The following is an 18,217-nucleotide window of genomic DNA, read 5'->3' on the forward strand; positions in this document are numbered from 1 at the left end:
CCTTTGCAAACTATGAATAGCATCAGTTAATTAGTGGGGGGAGCTGGGAAACAGCATTGCTCCTTTATTTAGAAATTTCTGTACTTAGCTGAAGTGTTTGTGTGGTCTGCTTTCTCTGAATATCGCTCATCTCTGGCTGCATTTTTCCCTCCCACCAAGCCAGTTCTCTTTTTCTTCTTAAATCTGGTGACTTTTGAGTTGCCCACTCCTACTATAAATCTAATTTTGGACACTCTTCCCAGTCCCATCTCATCAGCTCATTCTACTGAGTAGAGAGAGATCATTTGGGAAGTCCCCCCTCACTTAATTTCTTAACCTTGAATTATCTTGTTTCCTTCCTTCCCACTTAACCTAAACAAAAAACATAGCACTTTATTCATCTGCTTTTACTGTACTTGTGTTTCTTCTTACTTTATTTTGTTTTTGCTGCTTGTTCTTAAACATATTCAATTGCATTTATTCTGCTGCATTTATTAGTGTTTGTTAGTAGCCTGATTAAATTGTAACTGTTATTCTAAGCCTTTTGTTTTAAGCACTTGGGCTTCAGGTCAGTTGTTTTACATTAGGAAGGTTTGTGGTCTACACTCTTCTAACAGGAGAGGTAGCTTACATCCTTCTAAGTTGGGAATTGCTGGTTGAAGGCTTAGTGCATCTGTTATTCTAAAAGTGTCTTAGTTCTGATTTAGGCACTTGGACTTCAGGCCAGTTGTTTTACATTAAGAAGGTTTGTGGTCTACACTCATGGGAGGAGAGGGTAGAATCTGCCTTTCTGAGCTGGGAATTGTTGGTTGAAGGCTCACTGTTCATGCTTATTTGAACTGTTTCTATCTGAAATTGGTGTGCCTTGTTTGCTGTAACATAGATGAGATTCAGATATGCTGAATGTAGCTCTGTTTGTATAACTTGAGCACTAATCCAGGCTATCTTTTTTGGAGAGGTTTCCCCTGCAACCTCCTGGCAGCAGTGTGCAGTTAGAACTCATCAGATTGAAGGTTGCTGGAACAGGGCTCAGTTTTTAGCTTTTTTATTGGTTCATTTGTTAATTTGTTTAAATCAGTTTACTCTTGTTTGATACTGTTACACTTGTTTGTTCATAGGTTCATAGGTTCATAGGTAGGTACTAGGCTATCGGCCCTAGGACCCATACAAGCCTAGCCAAAAAATGTACCCTGTCTTTCGCCACCCAAGAAAATTATTTTCCTGTGCCCTTGTCGCGCAGAGCCACAGAAGTGATCCCCGGGGTGAATTTCCCATTTCCCATCCAATCCTCAAGATTTTTCTTGAAGAGTGCTAATGAGGAGCTCTGTTTGACATAGATAGGTAGTCTGTTCCAGAGTATGGGAAGTCTCTGGGACAGGAATCTATCCCTCCAGCATGTTCTGTTTATTGTGGTGACAAGGTTTAGGTCCCTAGAGCGTGTAGCTCAGAGGGATTGGGATTTCTTTAAGTGGAGCATGTCCAACAGCTCTGGGTTTGACATAGCTTTGTATGTTAGGCAGAGATCGCCCCTGAGTAGACGATATGCGATGGAGTAAAGCTGTAGTTTTTTGAGACGGTCTCCATAGGGTATCTGTTTGAGGCAAGTAATCCTCTTTGTGAGGTATTTCTGTGGTCTTTCCAGTTGTTGTTGTGGATGTCTTGTGAGACAAAAGGGGCATTGTACTCTATAATGGGTCTAATGAGTGATGAGTAGAGGGGAACAATGACCTCTTTTTTTCTGGATGAGAATTTTTTTGTGATGAGATGAGCCACGTGGAAGGATTTCCTGACCACTGTGGTGATGTGATTATCAAAGGAGAGACTACTGTGCACCTGTGTCCCAAGGTCTCTTATCACATTTTCGGCATTAAGTAGACTACCAGCTATGTGGTAGTTCGTGGGTACACAGTTTTTACCAAAGAGGATGACGATACACTTTTTAGCATTGAGCTTCAGGCCATGGCTTTGACACCAGGTATCTGTCTCAGTGAGGCCCTTTTGTAGTTTGTCCACATTGTTAGGAGTTTCGATTATGGCTTCTAGTTTGCAGTCATCTGCAAACTTTGTTAGCCAAAGACCTTCTGTGTTGGCCTACACTTCAGAGAAGTAGATACCAAACAGGATAGGACCCAGGACTGAACCCTGTGGTATTCCACTTGTCACTGGTCTGATGTCGGATTTGGAATCCGCTACTTTCACAGTGTGGGTTCTGTCCGTGAGCCAGTTGGCAACCCATCTTGTGACATAGGGATTTATACCTATTTTAGTGAGCTTATCTATAATTCCAGAGTGGGGGATGGTGTCGAAAGCCTTGGCGAGATCTAGATAAGCTGTGTGAACCATTTTACCCTCATCTATGGCTTTCGTGACTGCTTCAAAGAAGTCAGTCAGGATTAGGAGACATGATCTGCCTTTTACAAATCCAAACTGGGTAGGGTCCAGAGTTTGGAGATTACCAGTGTCTTTGTTTATGACTTCCACGATGATACGTTCCATGGCCTTGCAGACCTGGCTCGTCAGGCTAATGGGGCAGTAGTTCCAGGGGTCCGTCATGGCTCCCACTTTATGGAGTGGGATAACCGTCGCGGTGCACCGTTCAGTGGGTACAAAGCCTGAGGTGAGGCTATGATTGAACAAGGTACTTAGGTAGGGTGCCAGTTCATTCTGTGGTTCGTGTAGAACGCAGCCTGGGATATTGTCAGGTCCCATGGATGCTGTGTTCTTGGTTTTGGAGAGTGTGTTTTTTACCTGTGCAGCCGTGATTATAGGAACTTTGCATTCTTCTGGTATAGAGATGGGCCCTCTAGGGGGTGAGAGGGGGGTAAAGTTAGCACTGAACCTATCTGCTAGTATGTTGGCAATATCAGTTGGTTCTGTATATTTAGTGCCATTGTGCTGTAACTCAGAGCAGATCTGAGTGTTCCCATTTAGATTCTTGACATAGCTATAGAATGCTTTGTGGTTGTCTTTAGAGTCAGTGGCAATTTTGTTTTCGTAACTTGCTTTGGAGGATTTTATGAGGGATCTCAGCTTCTTACTGAGGTTGACCAGGGAGTTCCTCCAGTCATGGGATTTTACTCTTTTTTGCAACAGTTTTTTTCTTCTGTTGTAGAGTTTGTTTATGGCAGAGGACCACCAGATTGGCTTCCTTTTTTTGGAGGATAACATCTTGGTTCTATTAGGGATAGCATGATCCATGCACTCGTGTAAGTGCTTATAAAGTGCATTTGTGTAGGATTCGGCATTCATACCTCTATTGTCTGTCTGCATGAGTGTCATGAAGTTTGCCACTTCTGTCTTAAGAAGTGTGAAGTTGGCTTTGGAGAAGTTTTTTATGATGGTTTCCCTAATTGGGGGTGGGGGTGGGATGTGGATGTCTAGGCTGATTAGCTTGTGGTCGGATCTGACCAACGAGGAATTGACCTCTGATGTGGAACACCGGTTTCCCATGTTGGTAATGACCAGGTCTAGGATATTGCTGCCCCTGGTGGGGGTGTGAATAAGTTGGTCCAAGGCGTTGGAATGTATGAATTCTAGAAAACGTTGTGCAAAAGAGTTGGTACATGAGTAGTTTTCCCAGTTAATGGTGGGGTAGTTGAAATCACCCATTATTAGGGTGTTGGGTTGTACCCTAATACTTTCCAGTGTATCAAGAAATGAGGAGTGTGAATCATGGGGCATGGTGGGGGGTCTGTAGCAAGCTACAATTTGGATTGCGGTCTTGCCCAGAGTTAGTTGCACTTGGATAATCTCGGATGCATTATGCTGTGCAGTTAGCCTGGAGGTGTGGATATCCTTAATGAATATGGACACGCCTCCCCCTTTAGTGCTTCTTTCTCGGTTAGGTGGCCGAAAGGTGTGGTATGAATTGAAGCCTGGTAATGCAGGGGTGCTCTCTGGAGCTTTGAACCAGGTCTCTGTCACTGCACAGATGTCAGTGTTCTCCATTTTAAGGATTGCCTCGAGTGAGTGCATTTTGAGGTTTAGACTTCTAGCATTGAGTGGCATTACCCTCAGGTTTTGCTTGCTTGTACCTGTTACGGTGGTGAATTTGTCATTTGAACCTTGCCTAAAAAAGGCACTATAGGGTTGGCAAGAGCCTTAGCCAGTATCCGGAATCCTAAGGGTGACAGGTGCAGGCCATCTCTGGCAAAGCATCGCGGACTGTCGATCATGTTGTCCCAGGCAGACAAATACTAGATCCCCTTATAATGACACCAGAAGCTTAGCCAATTGTTGAAGTCAATCATTTTGTCCTTGTACTGTGGTATAATTCTGGGTGATGGCAGGATGCTACTCAGGGTTAGGGTCATACCTGCCTGGCATACAAGATCAGAGAGCTCCTCCATGTCTCTTTTCATGTAGTCCAGGGAGGTACGTCTCAGGACATTCACACCAACATGGACAGTGACAGTGTCATATTTGTACTTATTGTGGAGTGATCTGAGTGCATGCGTTATGTGGCAGATCCTGGCACCTGACAGGAAGCTGACAGTAACTTTCTCCTTGTTTAATCTAGTGAGTGGAACATCAGTGTGCCTGACTATAGTTACATATGACCAGAGTGTTGGGTACGTTGTTATGCCTTATGGGCTGTGGATGAGTGGCACACTGAGTTTGTGGGCTATGTGTCATTTGGGTTGTGTTGGGGGGTGGAATTTGCTTGTGTTTATGCTTTGGATGTCCCTGATGCTTGGGCAGGTTTTTTATTGAGAGCCTCCGTGAATGTAGGTGTGTGTTTTGTGTTTCTATGTGTGTGTTTTTGTGGTGTAGGTTTTGAGGGACTATGAGATGGGTGTGGTGCAAGTGTTTACCTTCTCCTCTTGACTATCTAGTCCAGTCTTGGGTGAAGAGAGGTTTGCTTCCAGTTTGGCTATATAAGTGCATCTCTCACAGGTTGTAGTGTTGGGTGGTAGGAGGAGAGGGTTGTCTGTGTACATGAGGCAATTGCTGCATTGCCCCAAGATGCCCAGATTCATCAGGTAGACAGGAGAAATCACTGGGAGATGACCCGTAGACATGCTTGGATAAGTGCTTATTTATTAAGTACTAAAAACTGCTTTCCACTAGACAACTGAGGAAAGTTGAGTGCTGTAGTAATTTGCAGCTTATGTAGTACTTACAATGAGTTCTGAACATGTGCTGAGTTCAAAGAAACAGATTTGAGTGCTGAACCTAGAAAACTGGCTAGTCATAAGAAACAAAACGTAGCTAGAAGGCTTCCCTCCAACACAGAAGGGCTTGGGGGCTCAGAAGCCTACAAACAGTCTAGACCACTTAACAGGAAAGGCAGGAAACAAGCTTAAACTTTTTTTTGTTCTCTTTCCCAGATGCTCTCTTTGTACACAGTAGGAGTGCCTGAAATAAGAATATGATCTCACTGCACTCAGTTGAGTGAGCAAATGAGATGGGCCCAGAAAGAGTATCCAAACACAAATTTACAAGAGGGGCGGGCAGTTTCAAAGCCACTAAGATTAACACCAAAACAGAAACAGGGAGGGTGGGTGGGAAAACTAACTGAGGAACAGAGTCAAAACTTCCAGTTCAGTTAATAATCATGCAACACAGTTAAATCAATTTAAATACTGTATTATTTGAAAAAAAGTGCAGATAAAGGTAGTTAAATTCTCTTATATGTCCAGTTGAATACAGCTAGATCTTAGCCGGCCAATGTTAGGTTTTTAAGCAGAAAATATTTCAAACTGTACCACTTAAATACGCAAGGACAGGAAATCAAAGGATGTGGCTACTCCCACACCTGCAATTACTAACAAATAATAAAATTCAAGCCAGCACGAACTGAAGAACAGAGTCAAAATTTCCAGTTCAGTAAATAATCATGCAACACAGTTAAATCAATTTAAATACTGTATTATTTGAAAAAAAGTGCAGATAACGGTACTTAAATTCTCTTATACATCCAGTTGAATACAGCTAGATCTTAGCCAGCCAAAGCTGAGGTTTTTAAGCAGAAAATATTTCAAACTGTACCACTTAAATAGGCATGGACAGGAAATCAATTAATGTGGCTAGCCCCAACACCTGCAGTTACTAACAAAGAATAAAATTCAAGCCAGCACGAACTGAAGAACAGAGTCATAATTTCCAGTTCAGTTAATAATCATGCAACACAGTTAACTCAATTTAAATACTGTATTATTTGAAAAAAAGTGCAGATAAAGGTACTTAAATTCTCTTATACATCCAGTTGAATACAGCTAGATCTTAGCCAGCCAAAGCTGAGGTTTTTAAACAGAAAATATTTCAAACTGTACCACTTAAATAGGCACGGACAGGAAATCAAACAATGTGGCTGCCCCCACACCCGCAATTACTAACAAATAATAAAATTCAAGCCAGCACTAACTGAAGAACAGAGTCAAAACTTCCAGTTCAGTTAATAATCATGCAACACTGTTAAGTCAATTTAAATACTGTATTATTTGAAAAACACTGCAGATAAAGGTACTTAAATTCTCTTATATGTCCAGTTGAATACAGCTAGATCTCAGCCGGCCAAAGTTGAGGTTTTTACGCAGAAAATCTTTCAAACTGTACCAACTGGACAGGAAATGAAAGAATTTGGCTCTACCCCCACACCTGCAATTACTAACAAATAATAAAATTCAAGCCAGCACTAACTGAAGGACAGAGTCAAAACTTCCAATTCAGGCAATATTCATGCAACAGTGTTAAATCAATTTAAATACTGTATTATTTGAAAAAAGTGCAGATAAAGGTACTTAAATTCTCTTATACATCCAGTTGAATACAGCTAAATCTTAGCCGGCCAAAGCTGAGGTTTTTAAGCAGAAAATATTTCAAACTGTACCACTTAAATAGGGAAGGACAGGAAATCAAAGAATGTGGCTACCCCCACACCTGCAATTAGAAACCAATAACAAAATTCAAGCTATCACTAACTGAAGAACAGAGTCAAAACATGCAATTCAGTTAATAATCATGCAACACAGTTAAATCAATTTAAATACTGCATTATTTGAAAAAAGTGCAGATAAAGGTACTTAAATTCTCTTATACATCCAGTTGAATACAGCTAGATCTTAGCTGGCCAAAGCTGAGGTTTTTAAGCAGAAAATATTTCAAACTGTACCACTTAAATAGGGAAGGACAGGAAATCAAAGAATGTGGCTACCCCACACCTGCAATTACTAAGAAATAATAAAATTCAAGCCAGCACTAACTGAAGAACAGAGTCAAAACTTCCAGTTCAGTTTATAATCTTGCAACACAGTTAAATCAATCTAAATACTGTATTGTTTGAAAAAAAGTACAGATAAAGGTACTTAAATTCTCTTATACGGCCAGTTGATACAGCTAGATCTTAGCCGGCCAGAGCTGAGGTTTTTAAGCAGAAAATATTTCAAACTGTACCATCTGGACAGGAAATGAAAGAATTTGGCTCTACCCCCCACACCTGCAATTACTAACAAATAATAAGATTCAAGCCAGCACTAACTGAAGAACAGTGACAAAACTTCCAGTTCAGTTAATAATCATGCAACACAGTTAAATCAATTTAAATACCGTATTATTTGAAGAAACGTGCAGATAAAGGTACTTAAATTCTCTTATACGTCCAGTTGAATACAGCTAGATCTTAGCCGGCCAAAGCTGAGGTTTGTAAACAGAAAATATTTCAAACTGTACCACTTAAATAGGCAAGGACAGGAAATCAAAGAATGTGGCTACCCCCAAACCTGCAATTACTAAGAAATAATAAAATTCAAGCCAGTACTAACTGAAGAACAGAGTCAAAACTTTCAGTTCAGTTAATAATCATGCAACACAGTTAAATCAATTTACATACTGTATTATTTGAAAAAAGTGCAGATAAAGGTACTTAAATTCTCTTATACGTCCAGTTGAATACAGCTAGATCTTAGCCGGCCAAAGCTGAGGTTTTTACACACAAAGTCTTTCAAACTGTACCACCTAAATAGGCAAGGACAGGAAATCAAAGAATGTGGCTACTTCCACACCTGCAATTACTAACAAATAATAAAATTCAAGCCAGCACTAACTGAAGAACAGAGTCAAAACTTCCAATTCAGTTAATCATCATGCAACACCATTAAATCAATTTAAATACTGTATTATTTGAAAAAAAGTGCAGATAAAGGTACTTAAATTCTCTTATACATCCAGTTGAATACAGCTAGATCTTAGCCGGCCAAAGCTGAGGTTTTTAAGCAGAAAATATTTCAAACTGTACCACTTAAATAGGGAAGGACAGGAAATCAAAGAATGTGGCTACCCCACACCTGCAATTACTAACAAATAATAAAATTCAAGCCAGCACTAACTGAAGAACAGAGTCAAAACTTCCATTTCAGTTAATAATCATGCAACACAGTTAAATCAATTTAAATACTGTATTATTTGAAAAAAAGTGCAGATAAAGGTACTTAAATTCTCATATACGTCCAGTTGAATACAGCTAGATCTTAGCCAGCCAAAGCTGAGGTTTTTAAGCAGAAAATATTTCAAACTGTACCACTTAAATAGGCAAGGACAGGAAATCAAAGAATGATGCTGCCCCCCACAACTGCAATTACTAACAAATAATAAAATTCAAGCCAGCATTAACTGAGGAACAGAGTCAAAACTTCCATTTCAGTTAATAATCATGCAACACAGTTAAATCAATTTAAATACTGTATTATTTGAAAAAAGGTGCACATAAAGGTACCTAAATTGTCTTATACGTCCAGTTGAATACAACTAGATCTTAGCCGGCCAAAGCTGAGGTTTTTAAGCAGAAAATATTTCAAGCTGTACTACTTAAATAGGCAAGGACAGCAAATCAAAGAATGTGGCTACCCCTACACCTGCAATTACTAACAAATAATAAAATTCAAGCCAGCACTAACTGAAGAGCAGAGTCAAAACTTCCAGTTCAGTTAATAATCATGCAACACAGTTAAATCAATTTAAATACTGTATTATTTGAAAAAAGTGCAGATAAAGGTACTTAAATTCTCTTATACGTCCAGTTGAATACAGCTAGATCTTAGCCGGCCAAAGCTGAGGTTTTTAAGCAGAAAATATTTCAAACTGTACCACTTAAATAGGCAAGGTCAGGAAATCAAAGAATGTGGCCACCCTCACACCTGCACTTACTAACAAATAATAAAATTCAAGCTAGCACTAACTGAAGAACAGAGTCAAAACTTCCAGTTCAATTAATAATCATGCAACACAGTTAAATCAGTTTAATACTGTATTATTTGAAAAAAAGTGCAGATAAAGGTACTTACATTTTCTTATACGTCCAGTTGAATACAGCTAGATCTTAGCAGGCCAAAGCAAAATTTTTTAAGCAGAAAATACTTCAAACTGTACCACTTAAATAGGTAAGGACAGGAAAGAATGTGGCTACCCCCATACCTGCACTTACTAACAAATAATAAAATTCAAGCCAGCGGTAACTGAAGAACAGAGTCAAAACTTCCATTTCAGTTAATAATCATGCAACAGAGTTAAATCAATTTAAATACTGTATTATTTGAAAAAAAATGCAGATAAAGGTACTTGAATTCTCTTATACTTCCAGTTGAATACAGCTAGATCTTAGCCGGCCAAAGCTGAGGTTTTTAAGCAGAAAATATTTCAAACGGTACCACTTGGACAGGAAATGAAAGAATGTGGCTACCCCTACACCTGCAATTACTAACAAATAATAAAATTCAAGCCAACACTAACTGAAAAACAGAGTCAAAACTTCCATTTCAGTTAATAATCATGCAACAGAGATAAATCAATTTAAATACTGTATTTGAAAAAAAATGCAGATAAAGGTACTTGAATTCTCTTATACATCCAGTTGAATACAGCTAGACCTTAGCCGGCCAAAGCTGAGGTTTTTAAGCAGAAAATATTTCAAACTGTACCACTTAAATAGACAAGGACAGGAAATCAAAGTATGTGGCTACCGCCACACCTGCAATTACTAACAAATAATAAAATTCAAGCCATCACTAACTGAAGAACAGAGTCAAAACTTCCAGTTCAGTTAATAATCATGCAACACAGTTAAATCAATTTAAATACTGTATTATTTGAAAAAAAGTGCAGATAAAGGTACTTAAATTCTCTTATACATCCAGTTGAATACAGCTAGATCTTAGCCGGCCAAAGCTGAGGTTTTTAAGCAGAAAATATTTCAAACTGCACCACTTAAATAGGCAAGGACAGGAAATGAAAGAATGTGGTTACACCCACACCTGCAGTTCCTAACAAATAATAAAATTCAAGCCAGCACTAACTGAAGAACAGAGTCAAAACTTCCAGTTCAGTTAATAATCATGCAACACAGTTAAATCAATTTAAATAATGTATTATTTGAAAAAAGTGCACATAAAGGTACTTAAATTCTCTTATACGTCCAGTTGAATACAGCTAGATCTTAGCCAGCTAAAGCTGAGGTTTTTAAGCTCTGTTCTCCTGTGTTAAATCGACCTAAACAGAGTTTAAATATCTTTAGCATAGTCTGGGTTACAGTTTTGCTGTATCCAGATCTATTTATGTGATTCCTGTTTCCTGCTATGCCATCTTGTGTTGTCCGGGGCCTGCCTGGACTTAGTGAGAGTAAGTGAACTGGTTGGAACTGGTCTGGCATAGGGTGTTGAATTAAGAGCTCATGGACAAGGGTGATTAGTCAATTCCAGTGTTTCTATTTTACTTTCATTTTGTGGTATTTAAACCCTGCATTTGCACAGGTATGTGCTTGTTTGCACGCCTCTCATCACCTCTGTGCTGTTTTAATCATTTGTGACATATCTCTGCTGCATTCTTTCCCTTACCAGCACTCCTGTGTAAGTGAGGCCCTCACTTGCAGCTGTTGTATTGATTTTATCCAGCCCTACTCACAGCTATAGGTACTGTCCTCAGATAGTACCCACTCTACTATTCCTGATCACCTTTCCACAGATTCTGACAACCATGGACTGACAATTTCCTATGGTTTCTCCTGCTAGTCTGATTGATATGGGCATCCTGAAACAGTGTAGTGACTGCCTTATGTACACAGACAACCCTGTACTGCTACCACCTAGGAACGCAATATATGGGAGATGGAATTACATTAAGAACCTAGAATCCTTGCTGACTGAGTCACAAGCCAGTACATCTGTCACTGAGAAGGTTGTCTGCACAAACACTGTGAACACCACACCTCTAACACCACCCACACCTATACAACACACCCCTACATATGCAGAGATTCTCAACGAAAACATACCTAAACAAAAGAGACCTCCAAAGCAAAAACACACATGCACATCATAACCCACAGCACCAAGCTTCACACACATTACATACGCCTGTGTCTGACAGCCTGTAAAGCCACAAACCCAACATACTAGTCATAGGAGACGCTGCTGTGAGATGCACATATGTGCCCCTCAACAGGCTAGACAAGGAGAAGGTCACAGTAAGTTGCTTGTCAGGTGCTAGAATCTGCCATATCATGCACTCAGGTCTCTTAACAGGTACTGTTATGACTCTGTCGTAGTCCATGTTGGTGTGAATGACTTGAGATGTACCTTTTTGGACTATATGAAGAAAGACATGATTGAGCTCGCTGAATGTGTGTCCCAGACTGGTATGTCGCTAGCCTTAAGCAGCATTATACCATCACCCAGAATGATGCCTCAGTACAACCAGAAAATGATTGACTTTAACAATTGGCTTAGTTCCTGGTGTCATTCCAAGGAGACTCAGTACATGACAACCTGGGAGGACATGATTGACAGACCACGATCATTTGCCAGAAATGGCCTTCATCTTTTTTCCTTGGGCTTCAGGCTTATGGCAAAGGCTCTAGCCTCCCCCATAGTGCCTTTTTTAGGTAAAGTCATGAGCACAAAATTTCCAACATGAAAAATTCTTCTAAACGAAATTTAATCATGCTGGTAAACGCTTGGAATCTTATCATGAAACTGCACTCATTGCAAAGCATTCCCTGCCCTGGAGGATGCTGACATTTGTGTAGTCACAGAAACCTGGTTCAAAGCTGTGGAGAGCATCCCAGCCTTACCAGGTGACTCATCCTACCATACTTTCAGACCCCAAGTGGAGGGCTACAAAGCTAAAGAAGATGGAGTTTCAGTATTTATCAAAAACATACACACGTCCAGGCTGGTCAAATAGTATGACACACGAGACACTCCATGTGCAGTTAACTGTTGACAAAATACCTATTCAAATCATAGCTAGCTACAGTCCCCCAACCATGACTCAGGAGGCCCACTCCACCTATCTGGACTTACTTGAATCCACCAAGATTCAACAACTCTACCCTCATCCTGGGTGACTTTAACTACCCAGCCATAGAGTGGAAGAGCTATTCTAGCCCAAACATTTATGCCCAGAGATTCCGTGACTTTTGTCAATGCCAGTGCATTGGATCAGTTGGTCAGCACCCCTACGAGAGGTGAAAATATCCTGGACCTGGTCCTAACTAACATGAGTAGCAACTGTAGCACCCACTAAAGCGTCATTCTCCTTGGTAAGATCCGACCATAAAGTGATCACTTTCAAAGTCACCATCTCCCCTGACCCCGCCATCAGGGTCAAACAAAAACACTTTTCCAAAGCTGACTACAGTCTCCTGAGAGCAGGTATAAGCAGCTTCACAGCCACTGTCCCTTCAGTTGAAACTAGCACTAATGGCCAAGCCTGCACCAAAAAAACTATACAAGCACCTACATAGCTGTATGGACTCAGCAATTACTGACAGACCAAACCATCTTACTCAAAGAAGAGTAAACCTGTCTGGTGGGCAGCAGCAATAAACAAACTCTATAATAAAAGGAAAAAAATTGCTGTCCAGGACCATGAAGGAGCAGGTGCCAAGTTGAAAGCAATCTCTCCTTTGAACAAGGAAATAAGGACACTGGTGAAATCTTCTAAGGCTAACTTTGAGTCCAAATTGGCCACATCCACTAAGGACAGTCACAAGACCTTTTTCACATATGTCCAGAATCTCAAAGGTAACACCCAAATCTGCTCTGAACTGGTTGTCAATAACACCACATACAAAAACACTGTAGATGTAGCCAACCTGCTGGCAGACAGGTTCAGTGAAAACTTCACCCTCATGTCCCACCCCCATCTGTAAACCAGGACATCCCCAACACCTGCCCCGCTCCCCTCATCACCAGGGAGCAGGTCTTTAATACCTTCTCAAAGGCAAAAAATGCACTCTCCATGGGACCCGACAACATCCCTGGCTGTATCCTACATGAACTCAGACATGAGCTCTCAGCTCCATTAGGCACCCTATACAACCAAAGCCTAAGCACTGTCATCCTTCTACATAAAGGTGGAGCATCCACTGACCCAGGCAGTTGTAGGCCGATCAGCCTAATTAGTCTGATCTGCAAGGCCTTGGAACGCATTATCATAGACCTTATAAACAAGGACATTGGCAACCTCCAAATGCTTGATCCCACACAGTTTGGTTTTGTCAGAGGGTGATCATGCCTATTAAACTTGGTTGACATCTTCGAAACAGTCACCAAAGCTATGGACAAGGGGAAGATAGTGCACACCACCTACATTGACCTAGCCAAAGCTTTTGACACTATTCCCCACTCGGGCATAATAGGTAAACTCTCCCAGTTAGGCATCAGCCTGTGTGTTACCAGACAGATAGCTAACTGGCTGACTGACAGAACCCATTCAGTCAAAATAGGGAAAGCCACCTCCAGAAGTAGACCCATAACAAGTGGTATACCCCAAGGATCTGTCTTGGGGCCTCTACTATTTGGTATATACTTTTCTGAGATGCAAGCCAAAAACAGTGGACTATGGCTGACCAAATTTGGAGATGACTGCAAGCTGGGCGCTGTCTTAATTTCTCTAATGATGTGAACATCCTCCAAGAGGGCCTTACCCTAACTAATGACTGGTGCCAGAAGCTTGGCTTCAAACTAAATGTCAATAAATGGATCATTATCTGCTTTGGGGAAAATGGCACCCCCACAAATTATCACATAAATAACATACTAAGCATGCAATCAGTCGTGAGGGACTTGGGCACCCAGGTTGATGGCAACCTGACATTTGACCACCACATTGCCTCCGTTGTATGGAAGGCTTTCTACATGGCCCACCTCTTAAGTACGGGTATTTCATCAAGGAACAAGGAGGTCATAATCCCTGTACTCCTCACTTATCAGACCCATTATCAAGTACGATGCCCCCTGCGGCATCTACCTTGCCAAGCACATGCAGCAGCTGGAGAGACCACAGGAATTCCTGACCAGGAAAATCCAGGGTCTCAAACACCTATCCTATACAGATAGGCTTAAAGCCATGTCTGTCTACTCAGTCTTGTACAGACTGCTCAGAGGTGACCTGTGTCTGGCATACAAGGTCATCTCAGACCCAGCCTTGATGGAGTTGCTGCATATCCATAAGTCAAACTCCATTCGTGCAACCCACACACACAAGTTCTCAACCTAGTCTGTGACATTAATAGAACTTGTTGGCATGATAGACTTGTGTCCCAAAGACTACCTCATCTGTGGAATAGACTCACTATCCGTGTCAAGCAAAGTACCTCTCTAGCCCTCTTTAAGAGGAACCTGGACTACTGGATGGGAAACAGAAAGTACACCCCTGCAATCCCACCTGTGTCCCTGCTGGACAGGGGAAACAGGTGCTGACTTTGTGGGAACATGGATGAAATTCATGGCTAGGCTTATAAGGGCCTCTGGGCAAATAGCCTAGCATCATCCTGAGAACCTATGATTGTCAGTAGCAGGTATTCCTGCATAAGCATACCAGTGCAACAGTAGACCTAATTTCAGCATGATTCACTGTACCTTTAGGTTCATAGGTGTGTACTAGGCCAACGGCCCTGGAGTCTTTACAAGCCTAGCCCACAGAAGTGCCCTGGCATCATGCCGCTGTTAGTTCCCGGTGTCTCTTTCAAGTAGAGCCACTGAAGTGATCCCCAGGGTGAACTTTCTATTTCCCATCAACTCATCAAGATTTCTCTTGAAAAGGGCCACTGAGGTGCTATGCTTGACATGTATGGGAAGTCTCTTCCAGAGCATGAACAGTCTCTGGGTTATGAACCTGTCCCTCCAGCATGTTCAGTTGATTGTGGTAATGAGGTTGAGGTCCCTGGAGCGTGTGGAGCAGAGGGATTGGGATTTCTTTAGGTGTAACATTTCTAACAGGGCTGGGTTAAACATGGCTGTGTAAGTCAAGCATAGATCACCTCTTAGTAGACGATATGAGACAGAGAAAAGCTAGAGTTTTTTGAGTCTGTCCATGTAGGGCATGTGTTTAAGGCCTTGGATCCTCTTCATGAGGTACTTTTGTGGCCTTTCCAGCTGTTGCAGGTGTTTAGTGAGGTACATGCTGAATGGGGCATTATACTCTATGATTGGTCTAATGAGGAAAGAGAAGAGAGAGATGATGACCTCTTTCTTTCTGGATGCAAAATCCATGGTAATGAGATGTGCCACATAGAAGAACTTTCTGACCACAGTCGCAATGTGATGGTCGAAGGAGAGGTTGCTGTCAACCTGTGTCCCCATATCTCTTGTAACACCTTCAGTGTTCAGTGGGCTACCATCAATGTGGTAATTAGTGGGAACTGAGTTTTTCCCAAAGGGAATGACGATGCATTTTTTGGCCATGATTGCGACACCAGTCATTAGTCTCAGTGAGACGTTTCTGTAGGATGTCTACATCACTTGGGGAGTTAATAATGGCTCCCAGCTTGCAATCGTCAGTGAACTTGGTCAGCCAGAATCCCTCCGTGTTGGCCTGGACTTCTGAGAAGTAGATGCCAAACAGGAGAGGACCCGGGACCAATCCCTGTGGGATTCCACTCGTGACTGGTCAGCAGACTGACTTGGAATCTGCTACTTTCACACTGCAGGTTCTGTCTGTGAGCCAAATTGCAGCCCATGTAGTGATATAGGGGTTGATACCTAGTTTGGGGAGTCTATCAATAATTCCTGATTGGGGAATGGTATCAAAGGTCTTGGCCAGATTGAGGTAGGCTGTATGAACTGCCTTGCCCTCATCCACAGCTGAGATATGACTGGGGAAGGTGCCAGGTGGATCACAGGTGCAGATACTTAATGGATAGATCTAGTTCAAGATTATGTTTAATGAACAGACCATGGGTCACTTGTTTAAGAAGTAGTGAACAAATGCAAACATGAGTGAATACTGAAGAAGTGAGTTTAAGAACAAAGAATGGATTATGATGTTGAATCTTCACAGAGTTATGCAAATGAACTTGATGTTTCACATAGTGCCAATTTTGTGGTTCCAGATGCCAGAGCTGAGACATTCACTAGTTTATCCCAGCGTATGACGTCTTGATATATAGCTTTAACGTATAGACTAATAGTTCTAGTAATGGACGTTTATCTGCTTCAAATCAAGGTACTTAGAAATACCATTTTATCCTGACAGAACGCAGTTATGTCTTTTAAATGGAAAGACCGTAAGAAGGTGATGTGTTATTCTGTAGTTGTTATCACAGTCTTGGCAGTGAGTTTCCACAAAAGAAAGCCAGATTGCAGTGTATAATGTACTTGTGCATTTCAGATAATAAAGTGCACCTCAAATCTTGAGTGTCCTAAGTGTATTATAGCAGAAGAAAGACTGCCATTAACCAATCACATAGATAACTGATTGCTTCTGTGGCTAGACCATGGAAATATTCCATCTGCAGAGCAATCTTTGCAGTTCAGCAAAGACCTGTACTGATGTATTGCAAAAGGAAAGGAAATAGGAAAAATGTTGTATAGCTTTCTTTGACGGCCATGATAAGCTACTAGTACTCCCCACCCACCCATCCATGCTGTCCTACTCTCATTTTCTCCTTTTCATACTTTCTGAAGTCTTCCCCTCATTTTGTTCTAACTGTTGCTGCTTTCACATAATAGTGACACTTTTTACATTCATTTGCACACCTCAGACATGTTGCCAGCACACATTAAGCATGGAATTGCTTTGTTTTATTTGTGTTTTGTATTTATCAAATATTTCGTTGCATCACACTGCATTATCTCATTAATGTATTTTTCTTCTCTGCACTCTGTTTGGAAATTGAAAAAGGTCAAAAAGTATCAGTCGGTATATTCATTTACAAAATTAATGAGCAAGGAAACATACATGTAACTTGTAAATTTAGGGAAGCTAGCCATTGCCCTTTTTAAAAAAGGAAATAACTTTTGAATTCTTAGCATATCATTTTGCTTGGGGATACACAAAGGTTGCTTATATAACACAAGCAAATTTAGACCTTGTTTTCATATCAACCATATTTCTCTCAGATAAAAAAGTGACATAAATAAAATGTTTTTTCCACATTCTGGTATAGGAATCAATTGTACTGCAGTAACTTGTGGGAGTAATTCCGATGTCTTCCATCTTGTATATTTGAGAGGATTTAGATGGATGATTAGATGGATGGCCTTATGGACTGAGATATGCAAATTAGGTAAGGATAAGGGGGGAACATCACCTTCAGTATGCATCTGTTTGAAGTTATGGACAGACATTTGTGGAAAAGTGTAACAGATGACCTCTTAGGGAGATAGGATATGGTAAGTGATATCAGTCTTCTTTTTCTTTGCCTACACCCAAGAAAAGTTTTACCATTTCTGAAAAACCTGGGCACCCACCTTGTAGGACAGGAGCAGTTTTGTATGTGCTGACAGAAGAACACCTTTTGCATCGCAATTGTGCCTAAGTGCTGGAAACAACTCTAAATGGGCTACTCCTCTTCTCTTTCACTTCTCTGAGCATATTTAAACCTTTCGACAGATCTGTACTTGCTTACTTCATCCAGGGCTGCATCAGCACTCTATAAAGCAGTTTCCTGAACTGAATCATAAATTTTTACCCCATTTGCCTCTCATTCCTTCAACTCTCTTCCTGTTAAAATTGATAGCTCCAGAAGTCCTGCTGATGATACAATGAATTTACATTATAGCTAAACATTTTATTCTCCACTGCATTCATTCGAGATGCAGCAGGTCTTTCCTAATATTCTACGATTTCTATTCCTCTTACCATTTTGCTAACTAGCAAGAGTGCACTCATTTAGACTGATATCACTATCCTAGTATGGCTTCAGAACTGAATAAAGTATACCAGTCGTGGGCTCGCCAGCTCTCTTCACAATAGAAGGATGCATTTCCATATCTAGAACACACCCAGTATTAAGTACACT

The 18,217-nt window shown here is 41.0% G+C and overlaps 1 protein-coding gene across 1 annotated transcript in view; it reads left to right on the forward strand.

The window, feature by feature from the left end:
* Positions 1-18,217, forward strand: part of LOC122800497 (potassium channel AKT2/3-like) — a 475,979-nt gene that overhangs the window by 437,673 nt on the left and 20,089 nt on the right. The gene's annotated exons all lie outside the window — the stretch shown is intronic.

This window comes from Protopterus annectens, chromosome 4.part0 (assembly GCF_019279795.1).
Source record: "Protopterus annectens isolate FY-2018-M chromosome 4.part0, PAN1.0, whole genome shotgun sequence".
Classification (NCBI taxonomy): domain Eukaryota; kingdom Metazoa; phylum Chordata; order Ceratodontiformes; family Protopteridae; genus Protopterus; species Protopterus annectens.